We start from the raw sequence: 14,220 nt of genomic DNA on the forward strand, positions 1-14,220 counted from the left end.
CACAGTCACCGTGGAGAGGGGCCCTGCGGCGAAGAGCAGCATTTGAACGGTTATCATCCCGATCGATGACCTGTCCCAGCCTTTATCTGTAATCAAACACGTAATTGACAATATTGACGTCAACTTGTCTCCGAAGGAGGAATTTGAGCCAGATGGGATGACTTCGTTTATGGTAAACAATATTCCAATTCTTGACCTTATTGCATACTGTATCTTCAAGGCCCACTGGAAGAATACCAGCTAAAGCTAAAGAACAAGTTTCATGTCTATTGTTAATAAAACTACATTCGAAAGAAGTATCGCAAATTGGACAGACAAATTTTGAACGAATATAAAATCATTTTTCCTCAGGAGCATGGTTTCTGTGCATGACTCAACAACACCATCAGTGATACCATCACCGCATAAAGTAATCCAAGGCTAGGCCAAACGTTTTGGTAGCCGTGATATTGCTCTATCTGAGGTATTCACTGGACACCGCAGATCATCCTATTTTCTCTTTGAAATTGCAGCATTCTGGATCCGTGAGAATGGTAGCGACTACTGCTCTTCTTACTTTTTTAAGACGTCAACAGAAAGCGCTCATAAATGACATCTCGCCTTCAATCTCAATGCACACATGCACCTCAAGGTTAAGTCAATATTCAGTATTCGCTGAACGTTATTGGCCTTCCGAGTGTTTCGCAGTCACGTGAGGTACTGATGTGTGTAGCTGGCACACCAATTGTAGGAATGGTTGAACACCCCATCGAACACAAAAAATAAGGCTAATTCAGAAATATGACGCTAATGAGTATCTTGCGCAGCTAATAGATTACCTTAATAAACAAATTTCGCCATATTTCATTTCAGCACGCGAAATGCATGTCACGATTTTTCTTTTCAACATAATTGCTGTTCTCCTATCTGCAGATATGTTGGAGTAATCTTGTACTGCTAATTTCATTAGCGGGTTCAGAATACCCGTGCATGCGCGAACCTGTTAGTGGGTGTTTTATCCTTTTGAGAGGGTCGGAATCACTATGATGTCTATGTATTTCTTACCTTCTTTTCTGCGTTCATTCACAATGTTTCCTCGCAATGCTTCGATTACTGTGTCCATCCGGTTCCGTAAACCAAGGACGAATCAGCCATCAGAATAATTACAAGATCTCGACATGAATGTCCATGTAAGCCGTTATTTAATAACTTTAGCGTACTGGCATTTCACTCGTTACACCCATTCAAAAGTTTCGGTTGCAGACTTTATTGGATATTCTAGACACACATTTCGTATGTCTATATTAAAGTCCTCAGACCGCATCACAGGATGTATAGCATCTCGATCCCTTAAGATACCCATATGAAATAATGCCTACATAGACAACGCCTAATCAGTTTCTTGGATCCACACTTTCGAATAAGTTTAGGCTTCATTTTGCCACGGGGCAGAATTAGTGAGACCTAAGTGTATTTACAAGTAGATACAAGTTACACCAACACTACTTGCACAAGATGGCTGCCCGAACCAGCCGCACGTTCTTCTCGACAAATCGTCGTCTTTATTCATAGGCAGGCCATATGGTCAGCCTACGACTATACGCCACTGCTCGATAACGTCACGCCCCGGTGGGAAAGCCGCCCTAAAGGCGGTAGTGTTTATGGGGGTGAACTCGCGGTGAAGTAGGGTTTCAGCCAATAAACATAAACAACATCAGTGAGAACAGGGGCAAACGATGAACGACAGTACAGCGGGGGTACTTAGTGTGTTACATCCCCGAGATGGCGCAGGATACTATGGGGCACTGTGTAGCGTGGGAGAAGTTTTTCGAACAATCCAATGCGGCGCCATAGTGTGCATAGAAGAACTAGGAACCCAGAGGAGAAATTAACATCCCGATGGCGGGTGTCGTACCTCGTCTTCTGTGCAACCTGTGGGGCAGTGAGCCCTGATCCGACAATCTGGCAAGCAGAGAGAGCCCTTGCGAAGATATCACGGGCATACTCTGTTGGAATTTTGTGCGCGTGTGGAAAAAGTGGGCCTAAGGGCAAAGTTGGGTGACGGCCGAACAGCAGAAAAAAGGCAGAAAAACCTGCAGTCTCAAGACGGGACGAATTAAATGGAAATGCTATGTACGGTAACGTGTCCTTCTAGTCGCTGTGGTCCAGAGAAACGTATATGAACAGCACCTCCATCAACGTCCGGTTGAGCCGGTCAGTTAGTTCATTGGTCTTCGGATGATACGCGGTGGACAGTTTGTGCACAGCAGAACGGAAGCGCAGATCTTAGACAGTGCGGGACAACACGGTGCGGCCACGAAAAGTGAGCACCTGCCTCGGTGCACCGTGACGCAATATGACGTTACACAGAAAGAAATTCGCAACGCCCGCAGCGCAGCTTTTTGTGAAATGCTCGTGCGATGTGTAACGCGTCCTGGAGTCAGTCCTGACAGCGACCTACTTGTTGCCGGTTTTAGACGTAGGAAAAAAGGCCTACATGATTCACGCCGACGCGAAAGAAGGGTTTGGAAGGGACATCGATGGCGTGTAGGCGTCCAGAGGGCAATACAGCAAGTCGTTTGCGGCACTGACAGTGGGCATAGGCAGCAACGTAGCGGCGCACTGGACGATACAGGCCGGATCAGTAAAAGTGACGTCGTACATGGTCGTAGGTACGGGAGACACCGATGTAGCCGGCGCTAGGTGCCTCATGTAGCTGCTCCAGAACTTCTGCCCAAAGATGTTGAAGTAGGATGAGCAAAAGTTTCGGACCGTCAGGGCGAAAATCGCGTCGGTACAAAACGCCATCACGGAGTAGGAAAGCGCAGACAGTGTATTCAGGGCGTTCAGAAGCTGCGCGATCGATGAGGAGACGTAAAGATTCGCCACTGCATTGTTCGTTATGAATGTCACGCAAGTCTGAAATGGCTGGGACGCAATCATAGGTGTCGTGAGCATCATGATCCGGACTATTGACCATGTGAAGGGAGAGACAGTCGGCGCCCTTGTGTAAACGGCGAGATTGGCACAGAACAGTAAAAGTGTATGGTTGTAGCCGCAGCGCCCACCGACCCAGTCGTCCAGTCGGGTCATTCAGTGATGACAGCCAGTACAGGGCATGGCGATCACTGATAACGAAAAATGGGCAGCCAAACACGTAAGGGCGGAACATGGCTACTGCCAAAAATAACACCAGGCACTCGCGTTCTGTGATTGAAAACTTCCGTCCTGTAGGCGAGAGAAGGTAGCTACCGTATGCTATTAGGCGCTCTGTGCGCAATTTCGATGCAATTATCCTGCCGTTGAATACGCAACTGTCCTGCCGTTGAACGAGAACAGCTCCTATTCCATAGCCGCTGGCATCTGTGTGAACTTCAGTTGCAGCACATGGGCCGTAGTGAGCCAGCAAAGGGAAGCCGTTAGCAGGCGAATGAGGGCGGCGAAGGCGCGAAGGCGAAGGCTTGCGCATGAAAAAGAAACAGTTCATGAGGGGGGGGGGGCGGTGTCAGCAAAGTTCTTGATGAAGCGACGTAAATAGGAGCGTAGTTTAATAAAGCTTCTGACATTTGCTGTAGATTAAGGTACGGGAATGTTTCGAACGGAGCGAATTTTGTCAGGGCCGGGTTGAACTCCTGCGGCACTGACAACGTGGCCGAAACAGTATTCTGGTGATGTCGAAAGTGGCATTCGGACGAGTTGAGTGCAGACCAGAACGTTGGAAAATGGCAAGAGTACCCAACAGACGCGTAAGGTGACTGACAAATGTGGCGGAAAAAACTATCACGTCGTCTAAATAGCACAGACAAGACCGTTCATATCCGCGATCATCATTCCATTATCATCATCATATCCGCATTCATCATTCACTCGAAGATTGCCGGGGCATTACAAAGGTCGGACGGTATAAACATGAATTGAGAAAGCCCGTCCAGTGTTACGATGGCGGTCTTTTCGCGGTCCATATCATCTACAGAAATCTGCCAAAGCCAAGAGCGAAGGTGAATGGACGAGAAGTACTTGGCTCCATGCAGACAGATCAAGGCGTCAACAATACGGGGCAGCGAGTAGACGATTTTTGTTCGTGATCTTATGGAGATGTCGGAAATCAACGCAAAAGCGCCAACTACCATCGTTATTCTTAACAAGGACAACAGGGGACGTCCACGGACTACACGAGCGTTCAATGACGCCTTTAATCAGAATTTTGTCCACCTCATGTGTATAGCTTGAAGCTCGGTATATGAAACGTGGTATGGACGTCGGTGGATGGGTCTGGCGTCTCCAATATATATATATATATATATATATATATATATATATATATATATATATATATAGTGACCGCTGAAATCTCACCTAAGGGACGGCCATCAAAATAAAAAAAAATGTTGCAAAAGCCTCCAAGACGCGGCGTATGTCCGCAGCTTGCGTAAGAAGGTCAGGTGGTATCATCTTGCTTAGTTCGTCTGGTGCAAGATTAGACTAATCGAAATTGCCTGCTGGTGATGGCGGAACTTCCGCGTCGAATACGACGATCTTGCAATCATCTATACGCGAGATATCAGCTAGCGACATGCCTCTAGGGGTAAGCGGCGCGGAGTAGTTAAAGTTGAGGAGATGTAGACGTAGTTCGTATGTGTGCATTAGCGAGTAGGGTGTGCGACACTGTACGACAGTACTCGGACACGCCACATAGACGCAGTGAGGAACAGGCGGAAATGAGGTCACAGTAACTACCTCATGGCTTGGGCTGGTAGGCGGATGTCATTGAAGGAGCATGATCGCGGTTTTGTTGGCGGTGGAATATCGCAGCTCCGGGGCAGTTTTCATTGAATGACACCGGGCGCGCAGTCAAACAGGGCGAAGTGAGACGATAAGAAGTCTTATCCTACTATAATGTCATGAGTGCGTTGTTTCAAAACCACTATCAAAACGGTGGTAAGGTGCCCTGCGATGCTGACGCGAGAAATGCACATTCCGAGCACGGTGTACGTTCCTGAATCGGTGACCCGGATGGTTCGTGAGGCGGCAGATGTAAAGACTTTGTCCAGGCCAACGTTACTAGGCTAGCTTCAGTAGTAAAACTCTCAGCCCCTGTGCTTACAGCCGCTGTCGCCACTTCTGTGACAGCTGCCAGATGGCAGCGCCGTTCCATCGAGCTCCAGTGCAGACGCCTCGCCTCAGCCTTGAGCTCGTCCGGACAGGCAGTTTGCGCGTGTTTCACGCTCGCTGGCGTCCTCCCTTGTCCGAATTAGTGATACCGTGGGAAAGCGGTATACACCTACAGCAATAAGATTTATCGGGCCAGTTGCTTCATACAGAAATAAGGGTAAACTGCAAAAAAGGAAGAAACGCATACAGCGAAGCGCGGAAGCTGCGTTTCTAAATGTCGTGTTTCTTTCTGTCGTCTTAACGTTCCGCGCAGTTTCTTATTGTTTCGCGCAGTTTAGGCTCAGGAACCTGAAGATATGTCCAAAGTGCGTGATTGCAGTATGATCTTCATCCCCACCGAAGCTTCTCACCATGCCAAAGAAGCACTACACAAAGAAATATGTCAGTCTTTCAACACACAAGCCACACAAAAAAAGAAAAAAAGATATCGTCGGCTCTTCCACTCCGTGAAGATGGTTAACCCGCGAAGCTGAAACGTGCGGCCACTGTGCTTATCACTGGGTCAATCGTGAGGGTTCATTAAAGTATTTCTAAATTATAAGGTTACACACAAAATTGTTAGGAGGTTACACACAGAGAACGACGTCACTGACGGTATGCCCGCAGTGCGCCGTTGTCGCTTGCGTTCGATGTCTCCAGTTTGCTCGGCGGCGTGGTTAGCGGCCTTCGCCAGCCATGTGCCGCTTGTGATTCTTCCAAATTAAAGTTCTTCAAAATTGAATCTGTCCGTTACGCAAGCCAATGAGTGGCTCGTACTCCCTTAAGCAATGGCTCATACACCAGTAAACGCGGCCTCCACATTACGACTTTAGAAGACAAGTGAAATTCTACGCTGGAATGATGAATGGCAACGCAGCCAGCTATGGAAGACGACGGCGACGACAATAAATGCGGGAGCAGTGGGAGGAGAGCGTGCCGTGGATTTCGCAGAGAGGTTCCGCTCGGCACGAGGAATCGCTCTGTCCCACGCCAAGCGAAACGACGCATTGCTGGGAGCACAAAAAAAAAAAAAACTGGCGCGCCGAACTGTCGACATCGTTCCGATAGCCGCCTTTGCAACCAAGTACGCAGCACGTCCGCACTGTCTGCTGATATTCTTAAGAAACTCGGCGAAGGCTACAGTGGTGGTTCCGCACAGCGATGACGAGTTTGAAAATTGAAGCTAGTCTAGTAACGCTGGTCCAGGCGGTGGTGCAGTTGGGGATTCATCGCAGATAGTGGCGCACCAGTGTCGATCAACGCCGGAATGTTTATGCCATCGACTGTAACGTCAATCAAGTTTTGTCTGGCCGGTAAAGTGTGCAGAGGATTGTTAAGTTTGATAGCCAGTGCAGCATCAACTTCGAGAGCTGAGTCAGTTAGCTTTCCGCAGAGCGTTGGAGGTACTTTGGGGACGGTGGGTGAGAAGTCTGGGCGATAGGGGCAACAGAACGCGAGCTGGTGGCAAACGGGACTGGTAACGGAGTACAGACAGTGAGAAACTGTTGCAAGTAGCACTCGCGATGACATTGGGCGGGTGTTGGTCCAGTGGAGGCTGAAAACGGCGTAGGCTTAATTCGGAACGGTAATCACCATAACCCGGTCATTGCAGGGAAAAAGGGATATGGCTGGGGCAATGGCGGGTAATGTGACCGATTCGATGGCAGGCAAAGGATATTGGTCGATCATCTGCAGCTCGCCATTCGGCCGGGTTTTGATAGCCTGGAAGATACCGCTGGCTAGGCCAAGGATAAGGTTTATCAGAGCGTCATGAAGTTGCAACAGAGCACACGGACGGAACTTGGAGATATTGTACTGCCTGAACAAGTCGCACGGTGAGCAAGCTGTTTGCATCACCGACGGGTGGGTCAAGGGTGGCAGACGACATTGCTTCAATTTCGTCCAGAACAATGTGTGCCGCGTCTTCTGAATTCTATGAACGCGGCATTCTGCTGCCCTCGCATGAGGAAGTCGTAGCTGCGCTCGGAAAGCAGGCGAACGACGTTGCAATGCCGCGACTCTTCGTTTGCACTCTATGATAATATTGCTGACTGTCGCACAATATTTAAACATTACCAAGTTGAAAGCATCGTCAGCGATGCCCATTAATACATGGCCGACCTTGTCCGACTCGCGCATGTCACTGCCAGCCTTGCGGCACAGAGCAAGCACATCCTTGATATAAGCGACGTATGATTCCATGGATGTTCGCATACGAATCGCTAGGTCTTTCTTAGTGGCGTTCATCCGCCCGAATGGACAGCCATATAAGTGTTTCAGCTTCTGTTTGCAAGTTTACCCGTCCGTAAGCTCCTCTTCCGGGTTGTAAAATCACACCCTCGCCGTGTCTTGCTAGCAGAACATCAGGTTGGCCAATATTACGGTTGCATCACATCTGTTGTGGATATTCACACGCTCATACACGGCGATCCAATCACCCACCTCGACGTGGTCGGTACCGTGGAACGTTCCAGGATCTTTCGGATACGCCAGGACAATGGTTGAGATTGTCGCCGCTTACGCAGGTTCCGCCTCCTCCGTTATGATGTTAATACCGAGGCAACGACTGCTGCGGAACTCTGTGGTCTCTGGGACTACCCAGCACCTCCTCCAAAATGGCACGCGGTACAATGAGTGAAGCGTAGGTGTACCTACAAGTGCAATCGCAATAAAAAATACGCGGCCCATGGCTTCAGGCGCCAGATGGACTGCGGGGCCACACCGCGGCGCTGCTATTTCAACCGGGCACCTGCTTTGAGGGTGCACCGAATGATGCCAATCTTCGCCCTCACTCTCGTGCGGCCAAGCCACGTCCCTGATAAATTTCAAGTGCGGCGATCGGCTGTTTCGCAGCTGATGGTCAGTGCACAGCAGGGCGCTTCCATTTTGCTTCATTTGCCGTGATGCCGTAGTTCTTGGAACGGCGGCGGCTGTTGGCTTCCGGTCATGGCTGGCAGGTTTGGAGAGTTTCTGCAATGTGAGCCTAGTAACACTTTCGCCTGAAATGGAACATTAGTCAGGACGGGCGCGGACACCAACAAAGTGGTGGCACTTTGCTTGCTACTCGTAAGCACCAATGCCTTGTTATGGCGTCTTCCGTTGAGAACCGGCATGCACGGGCGCCCTCCTTTCAAAACACTAGGCATGGAAGCGGGGTTCACACTGGCGCGAAGCGGGCGTGAACGTAAAGCGTGAAACAAAATCGGCCACTGCCAGGCATACGTTCCGTGCGCTGAGCCGAACGGCCGAACGCGAGCTGGCGTGGCGAGGAAGGCAAGCGCACGCTGACGAACCCTCTTTCCAACTGGCCGTCAGGTGTGAAAGAGCCGAATGACGCACTTGAAATTTATAAAGCGCGCGACTCGGCCGCGCGAGAGTGAGGGCCAACATTGGCATCACTCGGTGCACCCTCAAAGCAGGCACCCGATGGAGATAGCAACGCCGCGGCATTTAATGAAATTAAATGCCTTTGTGGGAAACTCTGGCCACGGAGCGCGCGGTGACTTCTAGCTCCATGTGTGCCATGGTGCTAACTCTTTACACGGACTAACAGGTCGGTGCCCTTTTGAGCAGTTCACGCTTCATAGATCCTGAAAGAAATTGAGATTGCAGCAGTTCACGCAGCAACGGCAACTATACAGTATTCAGTCTAATCATGGACTCCAAGAGTTTCAGCTAGCTTCAGCGCGTTTTGAGGATCAAATCTTGGGTGTTGGCTAACTGACATTGGTTATCTGACAGATATTGGCTAACTGACAGTAACAGAAGTACTACGTGCCGAGCACTATTGGCTTAACGACATCCACGATCCCGACTCTTGACAGAACCCAACTGGATAAAACGATGGCAACCAGAGGAATCTGTGACCCCTATCGCCTGTCTCCACTCATTCATAGACACCGATGGCATTCTATGAGTCGTTTGATGTTTGCCATTCATGGACTTACCGCGTCGACTGAATCACTCAATAATACACTCAGAAAATTACTATTGCTCAACGCTGGCAGTCTTGATAACTTTTCACCAGCTCCCGCATGGAGGGGTACGCGACCAGCTTACGCAACTCAGAAAGTGGTTCTCTATTAACTGAGCGCGTATCCTATGGAAGGTTATACGTGGCAGCTAAGTGTGTCAATATTTCGCGGTACGGTTGAGGAATTGCTCCCACCGTACCGTTACCAAGTAACCGGATGAGGCCAGCACCTCCTTTCGAGCTTGCCGGCTGCGACGTGACCGTCAGCTCTTAGCTGGGATACAAGCCGGAGAGGCAAAGTGATCCGCGGCGCTTTTCACGTGTGCTCTATCGCGAGCAATAGACCTCGCGCTTATTTCAAGTATGTCGCCTTAGACCTTCATAGTATGCTTACGACGTCTTGTCTGCCGAAGGCGACGATCTACTAGCACTTCGTGCGGACCTGTCGAAATATTCAGCTGTTCGTAGAAATAGACTGCGGCCAGAAGACTTCATAGAAGCTTATTGTGCCGAATATCTGTCGGTAGGTGTGAGTGGCGGGAGCGGCAGTTCCCTTCATTGAAGGCTCCACCGCGTCAAATTTTCGGCAGAGCCTGCCTGAACTTTGAATAAGACATGCGGCACTGACAGAGATCGAAGTAGTGACCACATTCAGGGGCCATATTCTGTAATGGTTCACTTTGGAACCGGTTCACTCTCACGAACGCCATTGGTCGGCCCTTGGTTGTCGTCATCCCTAGTGGCCGTGACAACAAATTTTGCTGCCGTCACAAATGCTATCAATCATCTGGAAGGGAACCCGTCGTGTGCTACGAGAGCAACCGTGAAGTGGCATGCTTGAGGGTTGGGAGCGGTGGCGAGCATGATCTTGATGGTTGCTCGGGAAACCGTGGCAGTCTGCCAGTCAGTCTCGCGCTGGCTGGCGCGACGAGAGTGATGCCGATAGTGACTTTGGTTGTGTTGCTGGCGAGCGTTGGCCTCAGACAGCGACGTGACGAGAGGTAACAGTGCGACGCCTACGACATGAGCGAAGGCGATTTGCGAAGGCAGTTTAGGCGCCTCAAAAACAGAATGCGGTGGATTTGTGATGAGCCAGCATATCGCGGAGCAAACCATTTTGTAGCGTTGACACCATAGAGAAAGAAATTTCCACAAGAGCGGACAGTCCCATAGAGCCCAGCGGCCGAATTGACTGTAGCACACCAAACGGATGGTATTAACTCCTTTCGGTTTTGGGCGCGCGCGTTTTGAAAACCAGTTGGTACACGCCGCGCCAGTTCCGCTGCTCGGCGCGGCCTTCATTTTTTTCCCACTTCTACTGAACCCCGCGTGGCCTTGGCGTGGAATCGTTTCATTATTTAGTAGAAATGATTGCGAACGACCGTTACAAGAGTGCGCCGAATCTGTCAGGTGCGATTTCATAAATGAAACGAAAGACGTCTTCTGAAATGATGAAAAGCTTATTTTGCTCTATATAAATTCTCGTTCTGGGCTTCTTCTGCATTCATGCAAAGTTGTGGCACCAGGTAAGCAGCAGTCGTTGCCGTACGAAGCTCCACCGGATGCCATGAGCTGAAAGAAAGTAAATTACAAGCAGGTATCTTTTTCGTATGTTGCCCTAACAGGAGTATTGCATGTAGAAGCGAAACGTGCGTAAGTGGTGAATCAGCGGCACTACAGATAAATTCACTTTTACGTACATTTCGCAGCAATGACTCTTCTCAAACAATGCCATAAAATGTGAAGAAAACATCCGATTTTCAAGCATCCCTCCCTTCCCGGGCATTATTTCCTGCACTTTAAGAGAACAAAAACGCGGGTGACTGCGCTTGTCCGAAACAACTTGGCCTCAGTCGACGCGATGGTACGCCAAGTACACAGAGGTGGCTACAACACAGGCTCAGCCAGACCATGTTACAGGCTCGCAGAATGCCTTCTAGTCGTGCTCAAGACGGATTCGTGGGTGTAAAGCCTGTTTTCAGTCGCTTAGAATGCATAAATGTCAAGTTCTTGAACTCCTCCGTGTTACCTTTTACGCGTCCTGCCGGCGCAAGCTACACTGCCGTGTTATCACTCTAGGCAATCGCTCGTCGCGTTTTCGACAAGCGTGAGTACCGAAATAAGGTATATGTTGTTGCAGGGCAATAAAATGCGCCACAAACTTGTCCAACTAAAATTCAGTACACGCAAAGCTAACTCATTATGGCTGGCTGGCTTTTTCGCTAACAGCTTCACAACCCCAGGCGTGGCGAGCACGCCTCAACATATCCTAAAGAGTTACCAAATGGATTACAATACATTTACGGGTCAGAGAATGCGTCACGAACTTCTACCACTAAGATTCAGTACGCGCGAAACGAACTGCGGCACACAGCCGAGGTGCTTTTCGCTAACTGCGCCACTACGCCGAGCGCGGCCACTGTGCTTGAAAAGTACCCCATAAAGTAGCGAAACTAGTTACAATAATGTCTGGGGTCAGAGAAAGCGCCATAACTTATCCCGGTAAGATTAAGCACACGCGAAACTGCGTCACACGGCCAAAGTGCTTTTCGTCACAAAGCCTGGTGCGGTGAGCGTGCCCAAAAACTACCGAAATAAGTGTTAACTATGCTTGGGCTCATAGAAAGCGTTGCGAACATCTCCCAGTACGAATAATTAACTCAGATTAACTAGGCTTGGACGGCGGAGCTGTTTTCGACAACTGCGTCACTATATAGGTTCAGTTTCGTGCAGTAAGCCTGAATGCGCTTGAAGTGCGTCGCAAACTGTCAAACAAGATTCCTCACCTTGTTGTAGTCCAGTAGTGCAGCTGTACCGTGCCGAAATGCAGACGGAACACAAAAGAACGCCGGGAGCCCAAAAAAACGAGCCACATCCAAAAAAGACGGGTCGCCGAGCACGCGAGCTTCACATGCGCCGCCGTCCTCGCTCACTCCTGCGGCTTGTCTGGCGCATGACGTATGCACGCGCGTCTGGCGTGCCGCTAGCTTATTGCGAGGCAATGCAACAAAACAAAATAACAAAAAACACGCAGAACGTTTTCACGTTTAGTGGGAAAGAATAAAAAAATAAAACGTTGTCTGTAAGTTTATTTCACATTCTTTTTTTTCTGATGCTCGCGTCCACTAACGGATGGAGTTGAAACTAGGCGTGACGTGTTTCCTCTTGCCAGTTTTTGAAGAGTGTCTCCTCTTGTTGAGTTTCTTTCTCTATGTTGACACTGCTACGCGAGTGTTGAACGCGCTACGTTTCTTCCTTTTTTTTTTTTTTTGCTACGGGTTCTTTTCAGCAGTGCGTCTGGAATGTAGAAGCTATCGGGTTGTCACAACCGTCGGACAGTCGCATCATTACCGTCGTTGCTAGGTTCGTTACGGTTGTGGGAAAAGAAAAAGGGGTGTGAGATTTCTCTCCATGCTGCAGGAGAACGCCGCAGTCTCGAAGGTTTCCTTGACCGCGGCATGTTTCTCGAAGTTGAGGGATGCGTGGACGGAACTCTCATCGCAATCGTCCACCCGAAGAAGCTCAGCCACGGCTAAACGAAATCCTATTAGAGCTGCGGTCTACATACACAGGACCGTTTGATTGCTTAGATTGTGGCGCACAACCTAGCGAAAAAAAATAAATAAAGCAACGAAGATAAAATAAGGCACTAGCTCTCTGCTTCGGAAGCTCAGTTATTACTGGAAATTAAATAAGCAAATGTTGTATACAAACCGATATTTTTTTAACGAACCAGCAAAATCCTTCAGTTATTATATCGTCCCAAAAGTGCAAACAAAAATTATGACGTGACCTTACGAGAGAACGCCGCACGTTCATTGGTCTAGCTCGCGCCGCGACATTCCACTCTTTCTCCGAGCGACATCACCTTGACGTAACAGCCAGACCGAACCGTTACAGAATACAGCCCCCGGCATCTAATTATTGCCGAGAAACACGAAACTTGTTCTTTTTATTGCAGCCAACGTATTTCACGGATGTCGGCACACTAGCGTGCCATACCGCGTAGTTCGAGTGATACGTAATTCGAGATGAGCAGGTGACACCCGTCGAAACACCTAGCGAATGCTTCGAAAAGGCAACTTCTTGAAGCGACGAAGAAAAGAATAACTTCTGCAACTACAATTTCCTCAGTTGTCGCAACAAAGTTAGACCTAAGCGATGATGTGTTCGTACATTCTGGGACGTTACCCCGACAACTACATAGAAGGGCATGGAGGTTCTTAGGAGTCGAGATGATCACGTCCACTTCTTGCAATGAACTATTTTTTCATAGCCAGGCCTATATAAAATATGCAGCCCCTTGAACTGTATGACAAAATGCGCGTCCCAGCACGCAATATTGTTTTTCCTGTCAGACCTCACCTCTCAAGGAAAAAAAACCACAAGCGTGTGCTCAATCAAAATGAAAAAAAAACAAACAAGAGCTCTCGTACTAGCAGGGCACTCGATAGAAAAGTCACTTCGTTAAAAATCTATTGTATGACATATTGGCCGGTATGCGGCTACTACTACGCGATCAACTGGTATGATATTCGTAGAGTCCAATGAAAAGTATTGTGGACATAAAATATTACAGTTGTTTCTGAAACCTTACAATTTCCATAGTTCTGTTATCCCCGCTTATAATTGAGCCCCTGAAGGTTCAAAAGCCTAACGGGAACATCAGGATTGCAGGCCAGGGCGATGATTTTCGTACGCATTTCAGCGAAAGTGTTTTTTTGACCCCGCGAATCGAAAAAACTGCTGTTCAATCACGCCAGATCTATCTATTCGTTGAGGGGCGCATATTATGTGGGATGAAACTGGTTTAACATCACATACAAAACAAAAAAATACTGCGCATTTCAGCAATTCCTCAAGTTCATTTATTGCTGAAAGAGACACGGCCCGGACAACTGAAAGTGGAGGTTCTTACGAATGCTTTGCGTATGCCAAAGCGCAAAACTTTCTCTGCTGTAGTACTGCTTGTTGTGTTCTCCGAAGTATACGCGCTGACGTCTCCGATGACAAAAACCGCAAGTCCTCACTGCGCAATAAGCCAATGTGTAACGATGCAGGGGCGCTAATGACATGCTAAATATTCTTTATCGAACTGAAACGTCCTTGGCAGGAAT

At 48.8% G+C, this 14,220-nt stretch overlaps 1 protein-coding gene across 1 annotated transcript in view; it reads right to left on the bottom strand.

Moving 5' to 3' along the window:
- Positions 1 to 12,042, bottom strand: part of LOC142577943 (uncharacterized) — a 70,196-nt gene extending 58,154 nt beyond the window's left edge. The window contains exon 1 of the mRNA XM_075687380.1: positions 11,890 to 12,042. The gene's annotated coding sequence lies outside the window, so the exon portion shown is untranslated. The remainder of the gene's footprint in view (positions 1 to 11,889) is intronic.
- Positions 12,043 to 14,220: the final 2,178 nt, after the last annotated feature.

Source organism: Dermacentor variabilis, chromosome 4, assembly GCF_050947875.1.
Source record: "Dermacentor variabilis isolate Ectoservices chromosome 4, ASM5094787v1, whole genome shotgun sequence".
In the NCBI taxonomy this organism is placed as follows: Eukaryota; Metazoa; Arthropoda; class Arachnida; order Ixodida; family Ixodidae; genus Dermacentor; species Dermacentor variabilis.